Raw genomic sequence first — 27,062 nt, 5'->3', positions numbered from 1 at the left:
TTTATCCCTCTGCTCCAAACCCTGCTTAAACTTTCCCATCCTTAGTATTTTGCTACTCTACTTCCATGTCACATGTATTTCTCCTATTACCATTTCCCCTCTAAGAACCCTACCTTTCTCACCCAGTAGTCCCTTTCTATTTTACCCAGTCTGTACAAATACGATAGATCAAACCCACAAATCTGAAATTTTAAAGCAAGGATTTACATAAGAGAGAGAACATGTGGTATTTCTCTTTCTGGGAATGAGTTACTTCAATAATTATAGTGTTTTTTAGTTTTCCTGTAAATTTCATATTTCCTTGCAAATGAATGCAATCTACGGTATGTCTGAACCACATTGTAATCCACTTATCCATTTGTGTACAGCTAAGCTGATTTTGTTTCCTAGCTCCTGTAAACAAAACAGCAGTGAACATGGGTGTGCCAGGATTTCTACAGTGGGTATAGATTTGAGGGGTATATTCTAGGAGTTATGAGGTTATGCCAAATTGTATTTCTGTTTTCACTTTAAAAAAAGAAGAAAAAAACCTCGGGTCTCTGCCTCTGGATTACAAACAGCCTCAGCCACATTGTGCCATCTCCAAGCAGTGCAGGAAGCCAGCAATATACCCAGCAGCCAGCTCAGACGAGGCAGCCTGCATAGGTGAGTCCAGTCCTGCAGAGCAGAGGATCAAGTCTGGAGGCCTCTAGGAAGAACATTTCAGTCTCTACCTCTGGATCAGGAACAGCCTCGGCCGCAGCCTCAGCCACAGCATGCCATCTTCAAGCAGTGCAGGAAGCCACCTATATACCTAGAAGTCAGTGAAGAGGAGATAGCCAGCACAGCCTGCATCCAGAGCTGATCGGGGCCACAGTGGTACATACCCAAATACAACTACAAGGGAGTGGGTCTTGGCTGTCATCTTTGCTTCTGTGACTGTGCGGCAGATAGGTAGGCAGGTTTCACCAGAGTAGAGGATGATTGGGGCACACTGCACCAGGACTCCACCTTCATCCAGGAACTCTGCAGCACCACAGCAATTTGTACCAGGAGTAAGCAGCTCACCCACGGTTGCTGAGATAGGCCTACAGGCACACACACTGGAGGGGCAAGCTCCAGCCAGTGACAGCAGGGACAAATAACACCAGAGATAACCAGATGGCAAAAGGCAAATGTGGGAATGTTGCTAACAGAAATCAAGGCAATATGGCGCCAATTCTCCCACCCGAACCCAATTCTCCCACTACAGCAAGTCCTGGATACCTCAACACACCAGGAAAGCAAGATTTGGATTTAAAATCACAGGTAATGATGCTGATGGAGGGCATCATGGAGAGCTTCGAGAAGGACATAAATACCTCCCTTAAAGAAACACAAGAGAACATAAGTAAACAACGAGAAGCCCTTGAAGAACTAAGGGAAAACAACAAAATATGTGAAGGGATTAAATACAGCTATCCAGGATCTAAAGAAGGAGTTAGAAGCAATAACCGAAATCACAAAGGGAGACAACTTGGGATATAGAAATCTTAGGAAAGGAGTCAGGAGTCATGGGTCCAAGCATCAACAACAGAATACAAGAGATGGAAGAGAGAATCTCAGATGCAGAAGATTCCATAGAAAGTATTGATACAATAGTCAAAGAAAAGGAAAAATGCAAAATGCTCCTCACCCAAAATATCCAGAAAATCCAGGACAAAATGAGAAGACCAAACCTGAGTATTATAATAAATATAATATAATAAACGTGAAAAACAATCCCTCTAAAATAAATAACTAGACAAGGCTGCCCTCTCTCTCCATATTTATTCAATATAGTACTTGAAGTTCTAGCTAGAGCAATTAGATAAGCCAAGGAGGTCAAAGGGATACAAATTGGAAGGAAGACGTCAAACTATCATTACTTGCACATGATATGACAATATACTTAAAGCGACCCAAAAAAACTCCACCAGAGAACTTCTACAGCTGATAAAGAACTTCAGCAAGGTGGCTGGTTAGAAAATTACCTCAACCAAATCAGTAGCTTTCCTATACTCAAAGGATAAACAGGCCGAGAAAGAAATTAGGGAAATTACACCCTTCACAATAGCCACAAACAACATAATGTATCTTGGTGTGACTCTAACCAAACAAGTGAAAGATCTGCATGACAGGAACTTCAAGTCTTTGAAGAAGAAATCGAAGAAGACCTCAGAAGATGGAAAAAAAAATCTTCCTTGCTCTTGGATTGTCAGGATTAATATAGTAAAAGTGGCCATTTTGCCAAAAGCAATCTACAGAGTCAATGCAATCCCCATCAAAATACCAATTCAATTCTTCAGACTTAGCAAGAGCAATTCTGAAATTCGTATGGAATAACAAACAACCCAGGATAGCTAAAACTATTCTCAGCAGTAAAAGAAATTCTGGGGGAATCAGTATCCCCGACCTCAAGCAATACTACAAAGCAATTGTGTTAAAAACTGCATGATATTGGTACAGTGACAGGCAAGTAGATCAATGGCATAGAATTGGTGATCCTGAAATGAACCCAAGAATTATGGTCACTTGATCTTTGATAAAGGAGCTACAGCCATCTATTGGAAATCAGATAGCCTTTTCAACAAATGGTGCTGGTTCAATTGGAGGTTAGCATGCTAAAGAATGCAAATTGATCCATTCTTATCTCCTTGCACTAAGCGCCAAGTCCAAGTGGATCAAGAACTTCCTCATAAAATCAGACACACTGAAACTAATAGAAAAGAAACTGGAAAAGACCCTTGAGGACATGGGTACAGGGGAACATTTCCTCAACAGAATACCAATAGCTTATGCTCTAAGATCAAGAATTGACAAATGGGACCTCATTAAACTACAAATTTTCTGTAAGGCAAAGGACATTGTCAAAAGGACAAAACAGCAACCAACAAATTGGGGAAAGATCTTTAGCAACAGTACATCCGACAGAGGGCTTATATCCAAGTTATACAAAGAATTCAAGAAGGTAGACTCCAGAGAGCCAAATATGCCCCTTAAAAATGGGGTACACTCTCTGGAAGTCAGTCTGGAAGTTCTTCAAAAAACTGGAAATGATACCTCCCGAGAACACTGCTATACCACTCCTGGGCATATACCCAGAGAATTCTCCAGCATGTAATAAGGATACATGCTCCACTATGTTCATAGCAGCCTTATTTATAATAGCCAGAAGCTGGAAAGAATCAAGATGTCCTGCAATGGAGAAATGGATACAGAAAATGTGGTATATATACACAATGGAGTACTACTCAGCCATTAGAAACAATGAATTCATGAAATTCTTAGACAAATGCATGGAACTAGAGAATATCATTGTAAGTGAGATAACCCAGTCTCAAAAGAACACTCATGGTATGCACTCACTGATAAATGGATATTAGCCTAGTAGCTTGGAATACCCAAGATACAATACACATATCAAATGGTGCCCCAGAAGAAGAAAAGAGTGGCCCGTGGTCCTGGAAAAGCTCAGTGCAGAAGTGTAGGGGAATACCAGAACAGGAAAGTGGGAAGATTTGGATTGGGGAACAGGGGGAGGGAAAAGGGTTTAATGGGACTTTCAGGGAGGGGGGATGCAGAAAAGGGAAACTCACTTGAAATGTAAATAAAAAATATATCGAATAAAAATGGGGTACAGAGATAAACAAAGAATTTTCACTTGAGGAATATCGAATGGCTGAGAAGCACCTAAAGAAATGTTCAGCATCCTCAGTCATCAGAGAAATGCAAATCAAAACAACCCTGAGATTTCACCTCACACCAGTCAGAATGGCTAAGATAAAAAGAAAAAAACTCAGGAGAAAACAGGTGCTGGTGAGGATGTGGATAAAGAGGAACACTCCTCCACTGCTGGTGGAATTGCAAGCTGGTAAAACCACTCTGGAAGTCTGTCTGGGGGTTCCTCAGAAAACTGGGAATGATACTTCCAGAGGACCCTGCTATACCACTCCTGGGCATATACCCAGAGGATTCTGCAGCATGTAGTAAGAATACATGCTCCATTATGTTCATAGCAGCCCTATTTATAATAACCAGAAGCTGGAAAGAACCAAGATGTCCTGCAACGGAGGAATGGATATAGAAAATGTGGTATATATACATAATGGAGTACTTTTCAGCCATTAGAAACAATGAATTCATGAAATTCTTAGACAAATGAACGGAACTGGAGAACTTCCTAAGTGAGGTAACCCAGTCTCAAAAGAAAACTGATGGTATACACTCATTCATAAATGGATATTAGCCTAGAAGCTTGGAATACCCGAGACACAATGCACATATCAAATAATGCCCAAGAAGAAGGAAGGAGTGGATACCGGTCCTGGAAAAGCTCAGTGCAGCAGTGTGTAGGAATACTGGGACAGGGAAATGGGATGGGGTGGATTGGAGACCTGTGGGAGGGAAGAGTGCCTATGGGACTTTCGGGGAGGGGGAATCCAGGAAAGGGAAATTCACTTGAAATGTAAATAAATTGGATATATCAAATAAAATTAAAAACCTCAGTTATTTCCACTGCAGCTGTATCCATTCACATCTTCAGTGAAAGTGAAAGGGCTTCCCTTTGCTCAAATCCATGTTAGTTTTTCTTGTCATTTGCTTACATTTGGTGAATGGGGGGCTAGTGTGAGATATAATCATTAAGCGGTTTTTATTTGCAATCTCTTAGTGGGTAGGAATGTAGAATGTGCTAAGGACAACTTATTTATCAGCTGTTTGTATTACCCTACTGAGAGATCTCTATTAAGGGTCATTTAAAAAATCTGGTATGTTTGTTTTCTTAATGAATTTCTTGAGGGTTTTTTCTTTTATATTTTAGATAACAATCTTCTGTCGACTATATATTTGGCAAAGATTTTGTTAATTCTATAGGCTGCCTCTTCATTCTTTGTTCAACTGACAATTTCCTTTGCTGTGGTAGGAGGTATTCAAGTTCATGATTTCCTATCACTAGTGATAGGGGCACAGGTGCAAACCTTAAAACATGCCTAAAAGACTGCAGCATAGCCAGAGCCAGGATTTGTGCCTCTAGGGAAGTAATTAAAATGAATAAATTAATTTCAGGACACACCAAAATTGAAGCAATCATGGATTAATAAAAATATAAAATGACGGTACATGACCATCACTGTGAATAGCATTATTCTATTCTTGGGTTTAGGAAGTCATGCCTGTTAAGCATGTGTAGGCTTCTCAAGTGAGAGATGCAGTTAGCTTACATTACTATAGAAATATAATGGCTTAAGGCACCTCTGGAGTTATGTCTCTAATAGTGCTAAGAAACTACCTTCCTTCTTAGTGACACTGCACAAAAATATAATGCATAACAAAGTTAAAGAGTTTTTCTCAGTAAAATTTAGGAAGTGAATTTATGTGGGGCACCCTTAAGTTCTAGAGAGGAAAACCATATGCCTAGAAAGTATTGGTTATATGTCGACATTACCCTGTATAAGCACAATCTAATTACTGTACTTAACACTGTTGATTGAGGCCTTTCTCATCTTGGAATTTACATCTAGCACTAAGTGAACACAATTTGTTTATTATATATGAAAATGTGCCTTTTGGAAAACTCATATTGTATCTGTGGCCATCAGTCTGTGTGAGTAGAGTCTGAACTCTCTGCCTTTCTCAGTAGTAAAATAAGCCGAGACGCTGGAGAAAGAGTTGACACTCTATGTTAGATTTTTCTCCCTGTGTCACCGTAATTGCCTATCTCTTGCCTAGGTCTCTTTTGTGGTGCATTGCCCTTATTGCCATAGGGATTGGATAAATTAATTTCAGGACACATTACTTAGGAACTGGTTACCTATGCCTATTTTTTGGAATGTACCTCCTAGTTTTTCTTCTAGAAATTTCTGACTTTCATATTGAGGTTTTCTCAATTTGGAGTTGATATTTGTGTATGGTGAAAGATAGTAATCTAGTTCATTATTCTATGTACAGATATCTGGTTTTCTCAGCATTAATTATCTGTCAAAGATAATATCGCTACTGGGACTTTTTGACATGCTGTCAAAAATCAAGTGCATGCAGGCACATGGTCTTATGTCTAGGTCATTTATTTTATTCCATTGATAATTGTATCCATTTTGTGCTAGTAGCATGATATTTATTATTATTATTATTACTATTATTATTATCATCATGCATTTAAAAAGGAACTTTAGGTGTCTGATTTGCTTACACAGATACTTTTATAGTTTATTGCACAATGGCATTCCCTACAAATGAATATCAATAACTATGTCCTATGCAATCAAGATTGTGATGTTAAGTCCTTATCTTCTTAAGGAAGTCATGAATCCAATTTGATGTAATATATCCGCACCTGAAGTTGTGTTAAGATAATTCCTCTGGGTTATACTGTGTCTTTCAATTCTTTAATCCTCTAGAATTCGTAGACACTACATTCATTTTCTCACCCTTTAAATTTGTTTTTTCCAGTCCATGCTACAGTGTGAATGGTCTGCAACTCTTTTAAAAATGGAAATTGTTTGGTAGGCAAGAGCAATTTCACTACAATATACAAGCCTAGATGCAAACCCAGAAATTACTTCCTCTTCTCACAAACAGGTAAGGTGTTTGAGCTAATCTGAAGGCATCTTTGCTGAGAGGTAGCAGTATTCCTCCTCTAGAAAACAGGGTTGGTACTGGGGGAGAAAGACCCCTCACTGTGAATACCAGTGTATTTTGAACACTAAACATAAATGCTTCTGTTTTCTAGGCAAGTGGGTCCACAGTCATACCAAACTGGACTGCCAAAGAAGGTGTCTGCCTGAAAACATGTATTTTGGAGCATTGAAGATATCTACCTTTTGCTGCAAAGGTGAAGATTTCTGTGGTAAATATCATGGGCAAGTGGAGAAGAAGAATATATACTAACTACCAATTCATTAAGCAATGGCACTGTGTCCCCATTCCCCATTTCCTCTTCTTAGCATTACTCAACAATTCCCTCTGAATGTTTAGCATGAAGTAAACATCCATACCAACTATAAGATATGTTGAGAAAAATAAAAATGTAGGAAAGAGATAACAGAACATAAAAGTCATATAAAATTGTGCCCTCTGGACAATTCACAAAAGGGCTGAAGTGTCATGCATTCGAAGTTTATGAACTGTTCTTTGCATTTGGCTCGAGAAGCTCACCATTCTAGGATAATGCTCGACTTGGACTTTTGGGGAGCGGGAAGCCCGAAAAGTGGAAATCATTTGAAATGTAAATAAAAATATATCGAATAAAAAATGAAAAAGAATATACCTAAATAAAAAAAGAAAGGTAAAATTTGATAAATTATGACTATTTTCATCAGAAATTATGATAATGTAGATACACATAAAATGTATTCTGAAGTACATATTTAATCATTTGTAGGAATGCATATTGGGTATAAATTACCATTTGAGGAAATATCACAGATGCCTGATTTGATTTAGACTACCTTAGATATAAATAAAATTCACTCTACCAGGAAATCCTCCCTAATCTGTCAGTCACAGTAGGGGCAAGAGGACCCATGAATCTACTTCCCAAGACTCAATGGAGAAAAGTAGGTAATCAAATATCTCCCCTTTTCACAAGGTTCAAAATACATGTGTATCTGTTCCAGCAAAAGGTCCGAGCTCTGGCTGTACTCCAACTTGAGGAAAGACAAGAAGCACTTAGCTGAAGACAGTATGTGTACCTTGTGTCCTTGGCAATCAAAGACAACTGAACTTCTCTCCACTAGGTGACAGTTTTCCAATACTGTGTTGTAGCTGGGGTCTTTGTTAGTATCTATCATCAATCCAAACTCTTGTTATCCTTTCCTTTGTCTGCGATGTGGACCGAGATGAAAAGTGATGCAAGAAGCATCTTGGTGAGAAACAAGCACATAAAGTCTTGCTGCTTACTGAAGGCAAATAAGGAAAGTTTTGTGAATCACATTGCCTAGAAACTGGTCAACATGCAGGGAGCAACACACCCTGAGACTCCCATCCTTAATTGATCCACCTACAATGCAACACCTACTCCAAAAACTCAGGAAGCATGACACAAAAGGGAACCAAAATATGATAATGGTGGAAGACAAAAATATCTGCTCATACATATTATCTTCTCTATATGACAGGGAAGATGTACCCATGAATCTCTACAGCAGTTTTACTTCAAGAAGATCTACATAATAACACAGTAAATATATCAAAGTGTGTGAGGAAATATCTCAAGGTTTCACCCTACATAAAAAGCTACAGGCAACTGGAGAGAGAGAGAGAGAGAGAGAGAGAGAGAGAGAGAGAGAGAGAGAGAGAGAGAGAGAGAGAGAGAGACAGAGACAGAGAGAGAGAGAAATAGAAAGACAGAGAGAGAGACATAAAGAGACATAGAGACAGAGAGAGACAGAGAGACAGAGAGAGACAGAGAAAGAGACAGAGAGACAAAGAGAGAGACAGAAACAGAAACAGTTTTCTCCATAATATAATCCTGGGATATCCAGTTCTCAGCATATAACACATAAATTAAGTGAATACAAGCAAAAAAGTGGACTTGCCATACATATATACATGCATATGTTTAAAATACTAAAGCATAAAGACTTGTGAATTTAAAGGGTTATGGGAATGAGGGACACTGGAGAAGGTGGAGGAAGAATAAGAAGGATAAAAATGATGTCAACAGATTAAGTGTGTGAAAATTTTCCAAAATTTGTAATATTTTTTTTCAGATTTCTTTATTAGATATATTCTTTATCTATGTTTTAAATGATTTCCCCTTTCCTTGTTGCAACCTCAATGAAAATTCCATAAGCCTTCTCCCCTCCTGTCTTCCTCAATCAACTTGCTTCCCACTTCTTGGTATTCCCCTACACTGCTCCATTGAGACTTTCCAGGACTGGGGGCCTCTCCTTCCTTCTTCTTTGGCACCATTTGATATGTGAATTGTTCCTTGGGTAGTCCCGACCTGCAGGACAGTCAACAGGGTCCCCAGAAGACCTAGGAAAATGCGAGAGACAAGAGACGTGAGAGACAGACAGCAAGACAGTATTCTGAACAAGCTGTCAAATTTTATTTTTTACACAAGGCATTTTAAAGGGAAGGGTAAAGGTGTGGGGGGGGAGGGGGAACAAACTCAGAGTCTAGCATCATTTCTTAGAAACATTTTAATAGAGTTTCTGGGAAAGGCTAGCTATTGCTGCTGGAATTTTGTCATAATAAAGGGGATCATGAGGAGGTGAAGTGGAAAGGACTTGCTATAGTAACCTATTCACAGATGAGCTTCGGGAGGAGTGGGATTTGAGTAAGAATGGCTCCTGGAATCGAGATCTAAGTGAGAATGATTCCTGGTATCAAAATCTCCTGGTATCGAGATCTAGGTGGGGATGGTTCCTGGTATCGAGAGCTCTTGTCATTGAGATCTAAGTGGGGATGGCTCCTGGCATTTGGAATTGTGAGATTCTGGGCTAATATTTACTCATCAGCGAGTGCATACCATGTGTGTTCTTTTGTAATTGGGTTATCTCACTTAGGATGATAGTTTCCAGTTCCAAACATTTGCATAAGAATTTCATGAATTTATTTTTTTAATAGATGAGTAGTAGTCTATAGTGTAAATATATCACATTTTCTGTATCCATTCCTCCATGAGGTACATCTGGGTTCTTTCCAGCTTCTGGCTATTATAGATAGGGCTGCTATGAACTTAGTGGAGCATGTGTCCTTATTACATGCTGGGGAATCCTCTGGGTATATGCCCAGGACTGTTATAATGGGGGTCCTCTGTTAGCATCATGCCCAGTTTTGTGAGGATAAGTACCAGGACAAGAACTTCAAGTCTCTGAAGAAGGAAATTAAAGAAAACCTCAGAAGATGGAAAGATCTCCCATGCTCATGGATTGGCAGGATTAATATAGTAAAAATGGCCATCTTGACAAAAGCAATATACAGATTCAATGCAATCCCCATCAAAATCCCAACTCAATTCTTCATAGAGTTAGAAAGAGGAATTCTCAAATTCATCTGGAATAACAAAAAATCCAGGATAGCTAAAACTATTCTCAACAGTAAAATAACTTCTGGGGGAATCAGTATTCCCAACCTCAAGCAGTACTACAGAGTAATAATGTTAAAAACAGCATGGTATTGGTACAGTGACAGGCAGGTACATCAGTGGAATAGAACTGAAGACCCAGAAATAAACCCACACACTGATGGTAACTTAATCTTTGACAAAGGAGCTACAACCACCCAGTGGAAAAAGATAGCCTTTTCAACAAATGATGCTGGTTCATCTGGCAGCTAGCATGCAGAAGAATGTGAATTGATCCATTCTTAGCTCCTTGTACTAAGATCAACTCCAATTGGATCAAGGACATTCACATAAAATCAGACACACTGAAACTAATAGAAAAGAAACTGGAAAAGACCCTTGAGCACATGGGAATGGGGGAAATTTTCCTGAACTAATAGCTTATGTTCTAAGATCAAGAATTGACAAATGGGGCTTCATAAAATTACTGAGTTTCTGTAAGGCAAAGGACATTGTCAATAGGACAAACAATTTGGGAAAAGATCTTTACCAACCCCACATCTGACAAAGGGCTAATATCTAATATATACAAAGAACTCAAGAAGTTAGACACCAGAGAGCCAAATAACACTATTAAAAATGGGGTACAACCCATTCCATGAAGAAGATTCTCTGATGAGTACTGTAAGCCACACTAATCCGTGGTATGGGGATTTGGATTTAGAGGGCAGGTGAATACTAGTTTAAGGAAGCAAAATAAAAGTAGTAGATTAATTACTGGGCCTTATGAGCTCCCAAGTCTGGAGTTCTTAGTTTATGGTACCATGCATGTACTTTCTTTGACAGCATGGATTATCCTTTATGTTTATGTTTGAGCCCTCATTCATTTCTGATCCTCTTCTTGCCTGGGTATGTGCCAGGATCCATTCTCACAGAGATATCCTCCTCCTCTCTGCTGTTTCTAGCCTGCTTTCTCAAGGGTGCTTTTAGAAGGAATTGTACTAGTTTAAAGATTAGCCAAGTAAGCTAGATGGTCAGTATATGCAGAGCTCACTTGAGTGGGCTCAAACAAATGAAGCTCACCTGTGGTTAGGTTACCATAGCAACCCCTTTCCACATTACCTCCTCATGATTGAATTATGATGCCAAGTTCCTACAGCACTTGCCAACACTTCCCTGAGATTCTGAGAGACAATTCTGAGAAACTGTTCCTGAGAAATGATGCTAGCCCCCAGAAATTGTTCCCTGAATACAATGACTTTCCCCCTTCACCTGTCCCCACACCTGCTTGCTTGCCTTTATATAGCCTTGTGTAAAAAATTAAAATGACAGCTTGATCAGAATACTGTCTTGCTGTCAATCTCTCATGTCTCTTGTCTCTCACCTTTCCCTAGGTAGTCCGGGATGCTGTGACTCTCCTGTGGGTCAGTACAGGTATGGACTGAGCTTGCATAGAAAATCAGAATTTGCTTGTGTGTGATCATGTAGACCTGAATCTCCACTTCTCCTCTTCTATTTAAAAAAACCCAAACAAACAAACAAACAAACAAAAACCAACCAATCAACCAAACAATACAAAACAAAACAACAACAACAAAAAACGGGTACTGAGCTAAACAAAGAATTTTCACATAAGGAATATCGAATGGCTGAGAGACATTTAAAGAAATGTTTAATGTTCTTTGTTGTCAGGGAAATGCAAATCAAAATAACCTTGAGATTTCCCCTCCCACCAGTCAGAATGGCTAAGATCAAAAAGTCAGGAGACAGCAGGTGCTGGCCAGGATGTCGTGAAAGAGGAACATTCCTCCACTGCTTGTGGAATTTCAGGGTGGTACAACTACTTTGGAAATCAGTCTGGTGGTTCCTCCAAAAACTTGGCATTATACTACCAGAGGACCCTGTTATACCACTCCTGGGCATATACCCAAAGGATTCTCCAGCATGTAATAAGGACACATGCCCCGCTATGTTCATAACACCTCTATTTATAATAGCCAGAAGCTGGAAAGAACCCAAATGTCCTTCAATGGATGAACTGATACAGAAAAAGTGGTTCCTCCAAAAACTGGGCATGATACTACCAGAGGACCCTGTTATACCACTCCTGGGCATATACCCAGAGGATTCTCCAGCATGTAATAAGGACACATGCCCTGCTATGTTCATAACACCCCCATTATAATAACCAGAAGCTGGAAATAACCCAAATGTCCTTCAATGGATGAACTGATACAGAAAATGTGATATATTTACACAATAGAATACTACTCTGCTATTAAAAATAATGAATTCATGAAATTCTTAGGCAAATGGTGGAACTGGAAACTTTCATCCTAAGTGAGGTAACCCAATCACAAAAGAGCATACATGGTATGCACTCAATGATATGTGAATATTAGTCTAGAATCTTGGAATACCCAAGACACAATTCACATATCAAATGATGCCCAAGATTTTGGAACAGCAAAGTATGAATACGATACTCTAGTCCATCTTAAAAGGGGGGACAAAATACCCACAGAAAGTGATACAGAGACAAGTTGTGGAGCAGACCCTGAAGGAAAGATGATCTAAAGACTACCCTACTTAGGGATCTTTTCCATATACTGTTACCAAACTCAAACACTAATATCGATGCCCACAAGTGCTTGCTGACCAGAGCCAGATATAGCTATTCCCTGGGAGGCTGTGCTAGTGCATGAGAAATACAGAGGGGGAGACTCTCAGCCAGAAATTGAACTGAGCAAAGGGTTCCCAATGGGGGAGATATAGAAAAGACCAAAGGAGCTGAGGGGGTTTGCAGCACCATAGAAGGAACAAAGATATGAACCACCCAGTACTCCCAGATCTTCCAGGGACAAAAGCATCAACCAGATAGTACACATGGTTTTACCTATGTCTTCAGACACCTAGCCAGCAGAGGATGGCTTTGTTGGACATCAAAGGGAGGAGAGTCCCTTGTTCCTGGAAAGGCTTGGCACAGCAGTGTAGGGGATTACCATTACAGGGAAGAAAGAGAAGGCTGATTGGGGAACAGATGGAGGGGAGAGGGCTTTGGGACTTTCAGTGGTGGGGACCAGGAAAGGGGAAACCATTTGAAATGTAAATAAAATATATAATAAAATTATTAAAAAGAAATTTATAAAATAGTATCTCAAATGAATGGATAAATTCTTTGAGAGTAGATCATAACAGATAAGTTTAATCTATGGAAAAATTAATAATGGACAGTTTTACTCAACATCATATTTTGAGTGATTTCCCTCAGTAATCTAGGGACTTATATATACAAACACAATCATCGTAAAACCAAACCAAACCTATGAACAGAGACTAACATTCAGGAGAGCTAGTATAAGAACTGGTGAAAAACTGTAAATTCATCTGATAGAATACATAATTGATTGGTTTATAAAGTGATAGGGTCAGGCTTTGGTGCCCTGGTCTGACCTTAGGGAGAGAAGATGTGTTTAATCCTAGAGAGACTTAAGACCCTAGGAAAGGGTGAGGCCTGGTGTGTGTGTGTGTGTGTGTGTATGTGTGTGTGTGTGTGTGTGTGTGTGTGTGTGTGTGTGTGTGTGCAGCTTCTTGGAGGCAAGGAGGAAGAGAAATGGGATGAAGAACTGTGGAAGGGAAACAAGGCAGTGTCAATGACTGTAATGTAAATAAATAATATCATTTAAATAAAAAACTATATTTTAAAGAAAAGAAAGTGGTAAGGACTACTAGCTTCAACGTCTCATCTGAAAGGCACCTGCAGCATGTCAGGTAGAACTTTTACCCTTTAACCTTCCGCTCACTAACAGCGCATACTCCACATTCTTTTCCATTTGCAGGACACCCTAAGTATGCAAGAAAGTATTCTAGTTTGCTCATCCCCAGTTGGGGGTCAGGATTACCAACACTTTTAATTCCTATATACATATTGGGATTTCTGATAACTGATAAAACAAATGACTACAAACATAATTGCTTAAAACAACACACATTTATTCAGTTTGTAGAACTCTGTAGTAAGAATTAAATCTCCTAGGGATAAAATCAAGCATCAGTATGGCGATTTTCTAGAGGCACTGAGAAAAATTAATTTCATTTCCCTTCTCATCTTTTAGTAAGCTTTTATATCTCTTGGCTCATGAAGATTTGATCCATCTTCAAGGGACATCACTCCAATTACTGACTCACCAGTACACAATCATTTCCTCTTTTATAGTTCATTTATGCTCTTCCTTTCTACATTTTATTTGTACTTACATTTAGGACCCACCCTGACAATCCAAAAATAACCTTGCATCTTGAGATCCTTGTTCAATTTTGTAATGTCTTTTTGTCACTTCCTGCAGCATCCATAGTTTCTAGAGATTAAAATAAAAATCCTTGGTACACTATTACAGGGTTTAGAAATTGCAATCTGGATAAGTAAACTAACATCGAAAGCTTGGGATTGTGGTTTTTTTGAAGTGGTCTAATGGTGTGGTCAAGAAGAAGTCTTTCAGTGGAATGAGGACACAGGACTATTGCTTTCCCAGGGATCTCAGGCCAGAGTGGAAACAGAGTAGAAAATCAAGTTCCTCATCTTGACCACTTGTAAGTTTGGATCTTGAACAGAAGATGATTTTCTTCAAGTGATTCTTCTCCATCTAGAAACTATTACAGAAGTCAGTCTTACAGCATGTTATGTCAGTTAATCTTTTTCCATTGATGTGCTCTCCTTCCTTGCATTGAGGCCGACACCCTTGCTGTGAGTGCATATATCTTGAGTCCAAAAAGAAAGAGGCCCATTATACATCCTGGAGGAATTTATTATAAGACAACTTTCTAAGAGTTACCACCAAGAGGAAAACCTGGACACACTAGATCCCCTTCCTCATCTCCTTTGCAGGTTACACTCTCTTATTGACTCTGAATCCGGATGCCAAGCCTCTCAAAGGTAAATTTGAAAGTACCCTTTTCTTCCCTTCTCAAATGTACTCACTGCCTACCACTTAGAGGGATAGACAATGTTACTTCCTTTATCTCAGGCACAAGGAGGAAGAATAGTTGTAGTTGTTTGAAGACATTTTTTTAGTGTCTGTATTGTCCTTACTTACCAAAATACTATGATATGATAACACACGATTCACCACGTCGTGCAATGCATGTGTCTCTCTTCCTTAAACATTTTGCACCCTGTGCATTTTCACAGTCATTACAGATGAGACCTGTATTTGTTAGATAAAGAGAGATTATGATATTTAGGATGAACTATGGTGCTATGGTAACAGTTGATTACAAGTTCAAAGAGAGGCTTCAGTGCTACACATAGACTGTGCTTTCTGTTTACGTCATCAGCTGGTATTCAACCTAGCTCTGTGAATTAAGCTAGAGGATGGATGAAGATAATAAAGGCCCCATTCATATTACATAGTTGATAGCTACTTATATTTGAAGATGAAATAAAAACAGAAAATTCAAATGTAGATTGAGTATAACAATAGACAGATTTCAATGGGCAGAGATGAATATGCTGTCAATATGCTGTCTTCTAGGCAAGACTTCTCTAGACAAGGACTTGAGTTGACTATTGGAGATATGGACATGTAGTTTAGATCTGGGTAATTGTGTGTTGGAGTGCATAGACGACAGAATAACAACGGGATGTTCACAGCACACTGAGGTTACATTCTCTGCTGATGCTACCACCTTGCTTAACCTGACTATCTCTCTTTTCAAGGAATAATTATCAGCAAGTGTTACTACCAAGCTGAGAAATGATCGAGGAATCTCCATGTCTGGCAGTAACAGGGCAGGAGAGACAGGGCACTCAGGTGACATCAGAAGGTATGACAAAGCTTTAAGAGTTAAAAGCAATGTTTATGGAGAAGAAATGCGGAGTATGTTATCTTAAATTTTCATCTCAGTCATCCTAAAATTATTGAGTCAGAACCTAGGTAGAACCCAGGAGGTCTTGACTGACATCCAATTTTGAGGATGCTTTTGTGATTTTGGTTTATATTCCAGTATTGCTGCTCCACAAAAAAAAAAAATACCTTTACAGATGTTGCTAACAATGCGTAATGATAAATCTGATTGTCTTTGTATGATCCAAGAGTTCATCCACTTATAAGTGGTGATGATTTAAGGCAAATGGGTAGATGCACAGGTTAGTTGCAATCATAGTGCAATTTTTTATTCCAGAGACTTGATCATTATAATTTAGTGATATGGCTATCCAGTATATACATTCGGCACTTTGATTTCTTTTGAACAGTTTGCTATATACATAATATGTCAGTGTAGCTTTGTAGCAGGCTTTAGCTAATTGATTCCTATGTACATTTATTTCTATTTTTTGATATAATGTGGCACAATAACTGATCCTGAACAATATTGTTTACAATATAGTGAGGTTGTTCTAATAAAATTCCATTTGCATGTGACTGTATCTGTTAAATAATTTCATATAAGAAAAATTGCCAGTTAAAAATAATTATTTTGTTAGATTTCCAAGATGGAATCTAAAGGAACTACACATACTCTTAATATCAATTTTAGACAATTCTTATCTCTCTATAACCAGACCATTGTATCATGTAATTCAGTTTCAGAATATTGACTACCTGATAGGTTCTTTTAATTTGTATTTCTCTTGCTATGTAACAAACGAGACTGAGCACATTTTTGTATATTTAATACCTATTCGTATTTACTCTATGGTGAATTTTTAATTGCTTTAACTTATATTTCTGTTAGATTATTAGTTTATTTAATTTTTTATTGCAAGTCAATATATAGTAGGAATATTAGCCATTTGTTTAGGACATGAATTAACTTTTTGGTTTTGGCCATGAGGAATTTTTAAACTTTTCTTTCCTTAAATTTTTTGATTTTTTAGATCACACAAATACATCATTTCTATTTTCCCATTTTCCCCTCCAAGTCCTCCTATAGGGTTCTCCTTGGTCTCTTTCAATTTTAGGTGGTATTTTTTTAAAGAAATCTAGGTTTTTGAGTATAGTTAGTAATGTCTTTCTTGGAGAACTTTAGACCAATTTCCTTTATGAATATTTATGCAAAAATCCTCAATAAAATTCTTGTCAACCGAATCTAAGATCACATCACGATCAAGTAGGCTTCATTCCAGGTATTCGGAGATGGTTCAATATATGGAAATTCATCAATATAATCCTCTACACAAACAAACTCCAAGAAAACCCCACATGATCATTTCATGCTTAGAAAACATTTGACAAAAATCCAACACCCCATCATAATAAAAGTCTTTGAAAGATCAGGTATTCAAGGCCCATACCTAAACATAGTAAAAGAAATATACAGGAAACCAGTAGTCAACATCAAACAAAATGGAGAGAAAGTTGAAGCAATCCAACTGAAATCAGGGCGTAGACAAAGCTGTTCACTCTCTACATACCTGTTCAATATAGTACTCCAAGTCCTAGTCAGAGCAATTAGACAACAAAATTAGCTCAAAGGGATACAAATTGGAAAGGCATAAGTTAAAGTATCACTATTTGCATAGGATATGATAGTATACATAAGTAACCCCCAAAATACACCAGAGAACTTCCAAACTTGATAAACAACTTCAGCAAAGTGACTGCATATAAAATTAACTCAAACAAATAAGTAGACTTCCTATACTCAAAGGATAAAGAGGCTGAGAAAGAAATGAGAGAAAAGACACCACTTACAATTCTCACAAATACCTTGATGTGACTCTAATGAAGCAAGTGAAAGATCTGTATGACAAAAACTTCAAATCTCTTAAGAAAGAAATTGAAGAAGATGGAAATATCTCCGATGCTTATGGATTGGCAGGGTGAATATAATAAAAATGACCATTTGCCTTAATCAATCTACAGATTCAATGCAATCTCCACCAAAATTCCAACTCAATTCTACATAGAGTTGGAATTCATTTGGAATAACAAAAAAACCAGGATAGCAAAAACTACTCTTATCAATAAAAGAACCTCTGGCTGAATCACCATCCCTGACCTCAATCTATACTACAGGGCAATAATGACAAAAACTGAGTGGTATTGGTACCATGACATGCAGGTAGATCAATGGGATAGAATTTTAGACCCAGAATCCAACCCACACACTTATGATTACTTGATCTTTGACAAAGGAGCTAAAGAAATCCAGTGGAAGTAAGAAAGCATTTTCAACAAATGTTGCTGGTTGAACTGGGAGTCAACATGTAGATGGATGCAAATTGATCCATTCTTTACTTCCTGTAAAAAGCTCAATTGTAAGTGGATCATGGACATCCATATAAAACTAGATACACTGAGTCTAATAGAAGAGATAGTGGGAAGAGACTTGAACACATGGGCAAAGTGGAAAATTTTGTGAAGAGAACACCAATGGCTTATGCCCTAAGATCAAGAATTGACTAATATGACCTCATAAAATTGCAAAGCTTCTGTAAGGCAAAGGACACTGTCATAGGACAAAACAGCAACCAACAGAGTGGAAAAAGATCTTTATCAATTTTACATCTGATAGAGGGCTAATATTCACTACATACAAAGAACTCAAGAAGTTAGACTCCAGAGAAACAAATAACCCTAGTAAAAATGGGGGTATAGAGCTAAACAAAGAATTCTCAACTGAGGAATACTGGGTGGCTGAGAAATACCTAAAAAAAAACTTTCAATATCCCTAATTATCAGGGAAATAAAAATCAAAACAACCATGAAATTCCACTTCATACTAGTCAGAATGACTAAGATGAAAAACTCAAGTGACAGCAGATTCTGGAGAGAATGTGGAACATTCCTCCATTACTGGTGGGATTGCAACCTGGTATAATCACTGTGGAAATCAGTTTGGTGGTTCTTCAGGAAAATGAACATAGTAGTGCCTGAGGACCCAGTTATACCACTTCTGGGCATATACCCAGAAGATGCTTTAACTTGTAATATGGACACATGCTCCATTATGTCCATAGCAGCCTTATTTATAATAGCCAGAAGCTGGAAAGAACGTAGATGTCCTTCAACAGAGGAATGAATACAGAAAATGTGATACATTTACACAATGGAGAACTACTCACCCATTAAAATACAATGAATTCAGAAATTCTTAGGCAAATGGATGGAACTTGAAAATATCATCCTTGGTGATGTAACCCAATCACAAAGTACAATCATGGTATGCACTCGCTAATAAGTGGATAGTAGAACAAAAGTTTGGGAATGCCCAAGATACAATTCTCAGACTACATGAAGCTCAAGAATAAGAAAGACTAAAGTGTGGATACATTGGTTCTTCTTAGAAGTGGCATCAAAATACCCATGACTCATAGGCAACCAATGTACCGGCCATAGTGTCTCTAATAGAAGAGCTAGAGAAAGGACCCAAGGAGTTGAAGAGATTTGTAGCCTCATAGCAGAAACAATAATATATACCAGCCAGCATCCCCAGAGCTCCCAGAGACTAAACCACCAACCAAAGAGTACCCTTGAATGGGCTCATAGCTCCAGCTACATATGTAGCAGTAGCTAGCCTTTTCAGATATCAATGAGACCAGAGGCACTATGAGGGCTTGATACCCTGGTGTAGGGAATTCCAGGACAGGAAAATGGGAGGGAGTGGCTCAGCAATGAAATGGGGGATGGCATAGATGGTTTTTGGACTGGTATGAAGGAGAGGGGTTAACACTTGAAATGTAAATAAATCAAATACCTAATAAAAAAGAAAAAAATTGTGGTGTCTTTCTTTAATAAGTATTGAACCCTACTTTTTCTACGTTTTATGGCTTAGCTTATCTTAGTATGAAAAGGTTGACAAAATAAAAATGTTATTGTACTTCAAGTACATTTTAGAAGTAGAAAGGATAGGAATTAGCCATTAATTTTCTTTTAGTCATGATGGAGAGTAATATATCAAGGCTGGTGTCCAAGGGTGCTGTGTATTCACTTGTATAAGACAGAGGCCAAGAAGTGAGATCACCCTAAGGAGTGAAGCTGGGCATTTTTATCAACAAATTATAATTGATATCATGAAAATAGAAGCTAATCTATGAGTAGTATTAAACTTTGAAAGCCTGGGTGTAATCAGGTAAAGGAAGATCCCTGCAAAATACATGAAGAATAAATGATCAGAGGAAAGAACTGGAGGAGATTGTTGTGTAGAATACAGCATAAGAGTGTTTCAAGAAAAGGGGAAATAAAATAAAATGAAAACCTGTAACTAAAAGGTCAAATAACTGAAGGTCTGAAACTTACTGTCCCATTTCTCTGCAATTACTCTTCTCTTCTTGATTCATATATCATATTGTATCTCTCCAGTGCCCAGAACCTCAGGTTTGAGCTACAATTTAGACTCTAGCACCCTAAAGACATCCCTTCACTCCACTTTGCAGACACTTACCCTCCACGAAGTAGAGACAAGATAAAGCCACAATGAGCAGTGTGCCGATTTTTGTCACTGGATTCATGTTGAATGTGAGAAGTTGGTTTGTGGTAAACGATGGCCACTGGACCTCTCTATAAAGCTAGAGAACAAGAAGGAATCTGCAATATAGGCACCAGGAAGAAATGCCCTTTTCTTTTTTAAAAAAACCAGATGTATGATAATATGGGAAGTACAGGCTGCCCAGCTATTTAGCTACAGCTGAGTAAGATAGTGTCCCCTCCCTTATCTCTTCTGTGTGCCTAAGGTGTGTGTGTGTGTGTGTGTGTGTGTGTGTGTGTGTGTGTATGAGCACTTGTGTGCATGAAAGAGTGAGGGATGGAGAGAGGGAAAGTGAGGAACGGAGGGAAGAATGGAGGGAGGGAGGGAGAAAGAGAGAGAGAGAGAGAGAGAGAGAGAGAGAGAGAGAGAGAGAGAGAGAGAGAGAGAGAGAGAGAGAGAATGAGTACATTGGTTTTCTTGCCCTTCAGAGACTTCTGTTTATACTATGTGGGAATTATCTGCTCATCCTAGGATGCAGAAATGGGAAATGTGACTCTGAATTAAAAGGGGTCCAGAGAAGGAGTATGTAACATGAACGTTTTCTGCACAGGTTATTACAAAACTGGAAAATTCTCCAGTTTGAGACACAAGAAAGGAGGAATTTTAAGCTTATATTTTTACATGCAACTCCCCAGGCTCCTGTCTTCCAACACCTCCATTTTTTCCTTAGGAAGTTCTACCCCATCATGCTGGAAGTCTGGGATATTTGAAGGGTCCCAGAAAATTTCCCATTGTGGAGTTCAAGGGTGAAGGAAGAAATGTGGTTGTTTTTCAGAGACATTTCCAGTGAGTTTCTTCTAGAGATCTGAGCAGTTTCTGGGTGTTTTCTGTCCTATCCTTTCTGGGTTAAAGGTAGAACCATGCTCCCACCACACTTAATCTTGTCTCATGCAGCATCCTTCTATTTATTCTAGGGGAAAGCAAATAGGCTGCTCCCAACCTCCCTCTGGGCCATTCATCTCCAGTCTAGAACAAACATCTAGAAGAAAATTTAATGCTTGTTACCCTGTGGCCACCCCAGTTTCTCAGGGAGGTTTATTTCCTTCATCATACTGCCATCCCTGCTGGGGTACACTCTCTGTCCCCCATTCTTGTTGGAACCAGGTCTTGTTATCTTTCTTTTGCTGTTGGTCTTGTCCTCTATAGGGATTTGGTGTGTTTCAAGTTACCTTAACAGACAGGGTTCTCCTTTGCCTTTGGCACTACCTTTCACATAAAAGATTCTAAAAATAAAAAATCAAAACCTCTGGGAATTGTGTATAATATATATCATTTTTTGAAATGAAAGCATATGCTCAGACAGGTTCACCAATACACCCAAGGTCACGCACAAGCTAGTATGATTCAAGGGAACTGAAACTGTGTTTTTGTGCAACAAAATTACATTAGAGATACATTTATAAGTCATTAATTTATTCCCATTATTGGGATTTTTTTGTGTTTCTCATCTCTGGACAAAACTGTTAATTTTTAAGTAATTTCCTAGAACTGTACCATAGTGAACAAGAAGTTCATTTCTGTATTTTGAGAGTTATATACTTTATATTAGTTTCATATTGCCATGGTAAAAATAAACTGTAAATAGTAGCTTATAATGCCCTGAATTACTCTCTTAAAGTCTCAGAGGATGGACATTTTACTGGGTTACAAGAAATATGTTAGCAACAGGCTGGTTCCTTGTAGAGGCACTGAAGGATAAAGTATATTTTCTTGGCTCTTTGATTAGCTTAAACTGGCTTCAAACATTCCTTAGCTTGTGACCCATTTCTCTATCTTCACAGTATATAGCTTCTAAATCTGCTTTCATCATTATATCATATTCCTCATTCTGTAGTCAAATCCCTCATGCTACATACCCTACTTGAAGTTAGCAATCAAGTACAGGGCTTTGCATATGCTAGGCAAGTGGTTTACATTAGAACTAGGTCCTCGGTTCTCTACTTCTTTTTTTCTAAGTTTATTTGTGATTGCATTCAGGAGCCAAACAACCTGAAACATGATAATCTTCCCTCTGACGATCCTTAACATAACTGAATATTAAAACTCCTTTTGCGCATGTGCAGAAACATGCAGATGATCCGGAGTTTGATAATTATGAACCCTTGAGTGAATTAGAAAGCAGTGTTCCTTCACATCCTTTTCTCCAGGTTCTTGCTTTGAATTCCTATCCTGACTTTCTTCAATGACAACAGATGACTTGAAAGTGTAAGTGAAATAAATTCTTTTTCCCCTGACTAAGTTGCTTTTAACAATAGTGAAAATGTCTTTTCATGGCAACAGGAGGAAACAAAAAACAACATCTGTAGTTTTATGGTAGACCTTTGGGGATTTTCAATATACACATATGTGTAAATAGAGATGGTTTGATTTCTTCCCTTGTTCATAGCCTCTCAGTTTTCTTCTTTTCCTTTATTGCCCTATCTTGTGTTTTTAGGACAATATTGAAAAGGAGTGTGAATAGTGGATCTCTCTCTGTTGTACCTGAGTAAGATTGCTTTAAGCTTTTTTCCATTTAAGATAATGTTATCTGTGGGTAGCTTTTACTATGTTGAAGTTTATTCTTGCCAGGGCTTTGCATATGCAAACCCTACATTTTCTAAGACTTTTACCATGAAGTTGTTGGTATTGGATTTTCTCAAATATCTTTCTGTTTCTATTGAAATGATCATGTGAAGCTTTCTTTTTTATTATTCGATATATTTTTTATTTCCATTTCAAATGATATCCCCTTTCCTGGCACCCCACTCCCTGAAAATCCCATAAGCCCTCTTCCCTCCCCCTGTTCCCCCATCTACCCTTTCCCACTTCCCTGTTCTGGTATTGCACTACACTGCTGCACTGAGCTTTTCCAGAACCAGGGGCCACTCCTCTGTTCTTCTTGGACATCATTTTATATGTGGATTATGTTTTGGGTTTTCCAAGTTTCTAGGCTAATATCCAATTATTAGTGAGTGCATACCATGATTGATCTTTGGAGACTGGGTTACTTCACTTAGTATGATGTTCTCCAGATCCATCCATTTATCTAAAAATTTCATGAATTGATTATTCTAATGGCTGAATAGTACTCCATTGTGTGTACATATGACATTTTTTGGTATCCATTACTCCTTTGAGGGACATCTGGCTTCTTTCCAGCTTCTGGCTATTATAAATATGGCTGCCATGAACATAGTGGAGCATGTATCCTTATTACATGCTGGGGAATCCTCTGGGTATATTCCCAGGAGTGGTATAGCAGGGTCCTCTATACCATTCCCAGTTTTCTGAGGAATCACCAGATTGATTTCCAGAGTGGTTGTACCAGCTTGAAACCCCAATAGCAGTGGAGAAGTGTTCCTCTTTCTCCACATGCTCGCCAACACCTGCTGTGTCCTGAGTTTTTAATATTAGCCATTCTGACTGGTGTGAAGTGAAATCTCAGGGTTGTTTTGATTTGCATTTCCATTTTGACTAATGATGAACATTTTTTAAAGATGCTTCTCAGCCATCTGAAGTTCTTCAGGTGAAAATTCTTTGTTTAGCTCTGTACACCATTTTTAATAGCGTTATTTTGTTTTCTGGGGTCTAAGTTCTTGAGTTCTTTGTATATATTGGATATTAGCCCTCTATCTGATGTAGGGTTGGTGAAGATCTTTTCCCAATTTATTTGTTGCCAATTTGTCCTTTTGATGGTGTCCTTTGCCTTAGAGAAACTTTGTAATTTTATGAGGTCCCATTTGTCAATTCTTGATCTTAGAGCATAAGCTATTGGTGTTCTGTTCAGGAACTTTCCTCCTGTACCAATGCCCTCAAGTATCTTTCTCAGTTTCTTCTCAATTAGTTTCAGTGTATCTGGTTTTATGTGGAGGTCCTTGATCCACTTGGAGTTAAGCTTAGTACAAGGAGATAAGAATGGATCAATTCACATTCTTCTGCATACTGATCTCCAATTGAACCAGCACCATTTGTTGAAAAGGCTATCTTTTTTTCACTAGATGCTTTCAGCTTCTTTGTCGGAGATCAAGTGGCCATAGGTGTGTGAGTTAATTTCTGGGACTTCAATGCTATTCCACTGATCCATCTGTCTGTCACTGTACCAATATCATGTAGTTTTTAAACACTATTGCTCTGCAGTATTGATTGAGGTCCGGCATACTGATCCCCCCAGAAGTTCTTTTACTGTTGAGAATAGTTTTAGCTATTCTGGGTTTTTTTTTTATTCCAGATGAATTTGAGAATTGCTCTTTCTAACTCTATGAAGAACTGATTTGGGATTTTGATGGGTATGGCATTGAATCTGTATATTGCTTTTGTCAAGATTGCCTCTATATTAATCCTGCCAATCCAGGAGCATGGCAGATTTTTCCATTGTCTGAGGTCTTCTTCCATTTCCTTCTTCAGAAACTTGAAGTTAGTGTCATACAGATCTTTCACTTGTTTGGTCAGAGTCACACCAAGATACTACATAAGCAAACTGAAAGAAAAAAAAAACCCACATGGTCATTTCATTGGATGGTGAAAAAACATTTGACAAAATTCAGCATCCTTTCATGCTAAAAGCCTTGGAAAGAACAGGAATTTAAGGCACATACCTAAACATAGTAAAAGCAATATACAGCAAACTGGTAACCAACATCAAACTAAATGGAGAGAAACTTGAGGCAATCCCACTAAAATCAGGGACTACACAAGGCTGCCCCCTCTCTCCATATCTTTTTTATATTGTACTTGAGGTATTAGCTAGGTCAATTAGACAACATAAGGAGGTCAAAGGGATACAAATTGGAAAGGAAGAAGTCAAATATCACTATTTGCGGATGACATGATAGTATACTTAAGTGACCAAAAAAAAAAAAAAAAAAAAAAAAAAAAACTCCACCAGAGAACTCCTACAGCTGATAAACAACTTCAGCAAAGTGACTGGTTATAAAATCAACTCGAGCAAATCAGTAGCCTTCCTATATTCATAGGATAAGTAGGCTGAGAAAGAAATTATGGAAATGACACCCTTCACAATAGCCACAAGCAATATAAAGTTTTTCTTTAAGTACTCTTACGTGGCTTATTACATTTCCTTATTTCCATATGTTGAACCATCCCTGAATTTCAGATAAAATAAACTTGGTCTTAGTAGATAATCTTTTTGACATATGTCTGTATTTTTTTTGCAAGTATTTCACTGAGGGTTTTTTTTTTTGTTGTATATTTTCTTTATTTACATCTCAAATGTTACCCCCTTTTCTGGTGCTCCCTGCTCCAATAAACCTCCTATCCCATACTCTCTCCCCATGATTCTATGAGGGTATTCCTCCTCCCACCCGACTCTCACCTCCCTGCCCTCACTTACCCTATACTTGTGTATCTATCTAGACATCATAGGACCAAGGACCTCTCCTCCCATTGATGCCTGACAAGACATTCCTTGCCTGCATATGCAGCAGAAGCCATGTGTACTCCTTGGTTGATGGATAGTCCCTGGGAGCTCTGGGGAGTCTGATTGGTTGATATTGTTGTTCTTCCTATGAGCTTCCAAACCCCTTCAGCTCCTTCAGTACTTTCTCTAACTCTTCCATTTGGGACCAAACGTTCTGTCATATGTTGGCTTCTAGCATCCACCTTTCTTTTTGTAAGGCTCTGTCAGGGCCTTTCTCTCAGGAGACAGCCATATCAGGCTCTTGTCAGCATGTACTTCTTGGCAACCATAATAGTGTTGGGGTTTGGTGACTATATATGGGATGAATTCCCACATGGTACAGTCTCTGGGTGACCTTCCTTAGAGTCTCTGCTCTACACTTTATCTCATTTTTTGTTCTTGTGAATATTTTGTTCCCCTTCTCAGAAGTAAAGGACCCACCCTTTGGTCTTCCTTTGTCTTGAGCTTCCTGTGCTCTGTGCATTGTATCTTGGATATTCGGAGCTTTTGAGCTAATATACACTTATCAGTGAGTGCATACCATGTGTGTTCTTTTGTGATTGTGTTACCTCACTCAGGATGATATTTTCTACTTCCATCCAGTTGCCTAAGAATTTCATGAATTCATTGTTCATAATAGCTTAGTAGTACTCCATTGTGTAAATATACCACATTTTCTGTATCCATTCCTCTGTTGAAGGACATCTGGGTTCTTTCCAGGCTATTATAAATAAGGTTGCTATGAACATAGTGGAGCATGTGTCGATATTACATGTTGAAGAATCTTCTGGGTATATGCCCAGGAGTGGTATAGCTGGGTCCTCAGGTAGTTCTATGCCCAATATTCTGAGGAACTGCAAAAATGATTCCCATATTGGTTGTGCCAGCGTGCAATTCCACCAGCAATGGAGGAGTATTCCTTTTTCTCCACATACTCACCAGCATCTGCTGTCATCTGAGGTTTTTATCTTAGCCATTTTGACTTGTGTGAGGTAGAATCTCTGTGTTGTATTGATTTGCATTTCCCTCATGACTGTTGAACATTTCTTTAGGTGCTTCTCAGCCATTCTATATTCCTCAGTTGAAAATTCGTTGTTTAGCTCTGTACCCCATTTTTAATAGGGTTGTTTGATTCTCTGGAGTCGAACTTCTTGAGTTCTTTTTATATATTGGATATTAGTCATCTAT

Source organism: Apodemus sylvaticus, chromosome 7 (assembly GCF_947179515.1).
Source record: "Apodemus sylvaticus chromosome 7, mApoSyl1.1, whole genome shotgun sequence".
Lineage (NCBI taxonomy): Eukaryota > Metazoa > Chordata > Mammalia > Rodentia > Muridae > Apodemus > Apodemus sylvaticus.
The sequence above is the reverse complement of the archived record's forward strand: the minus strand, read 5'-3'. Positions refer to the sequence as shown.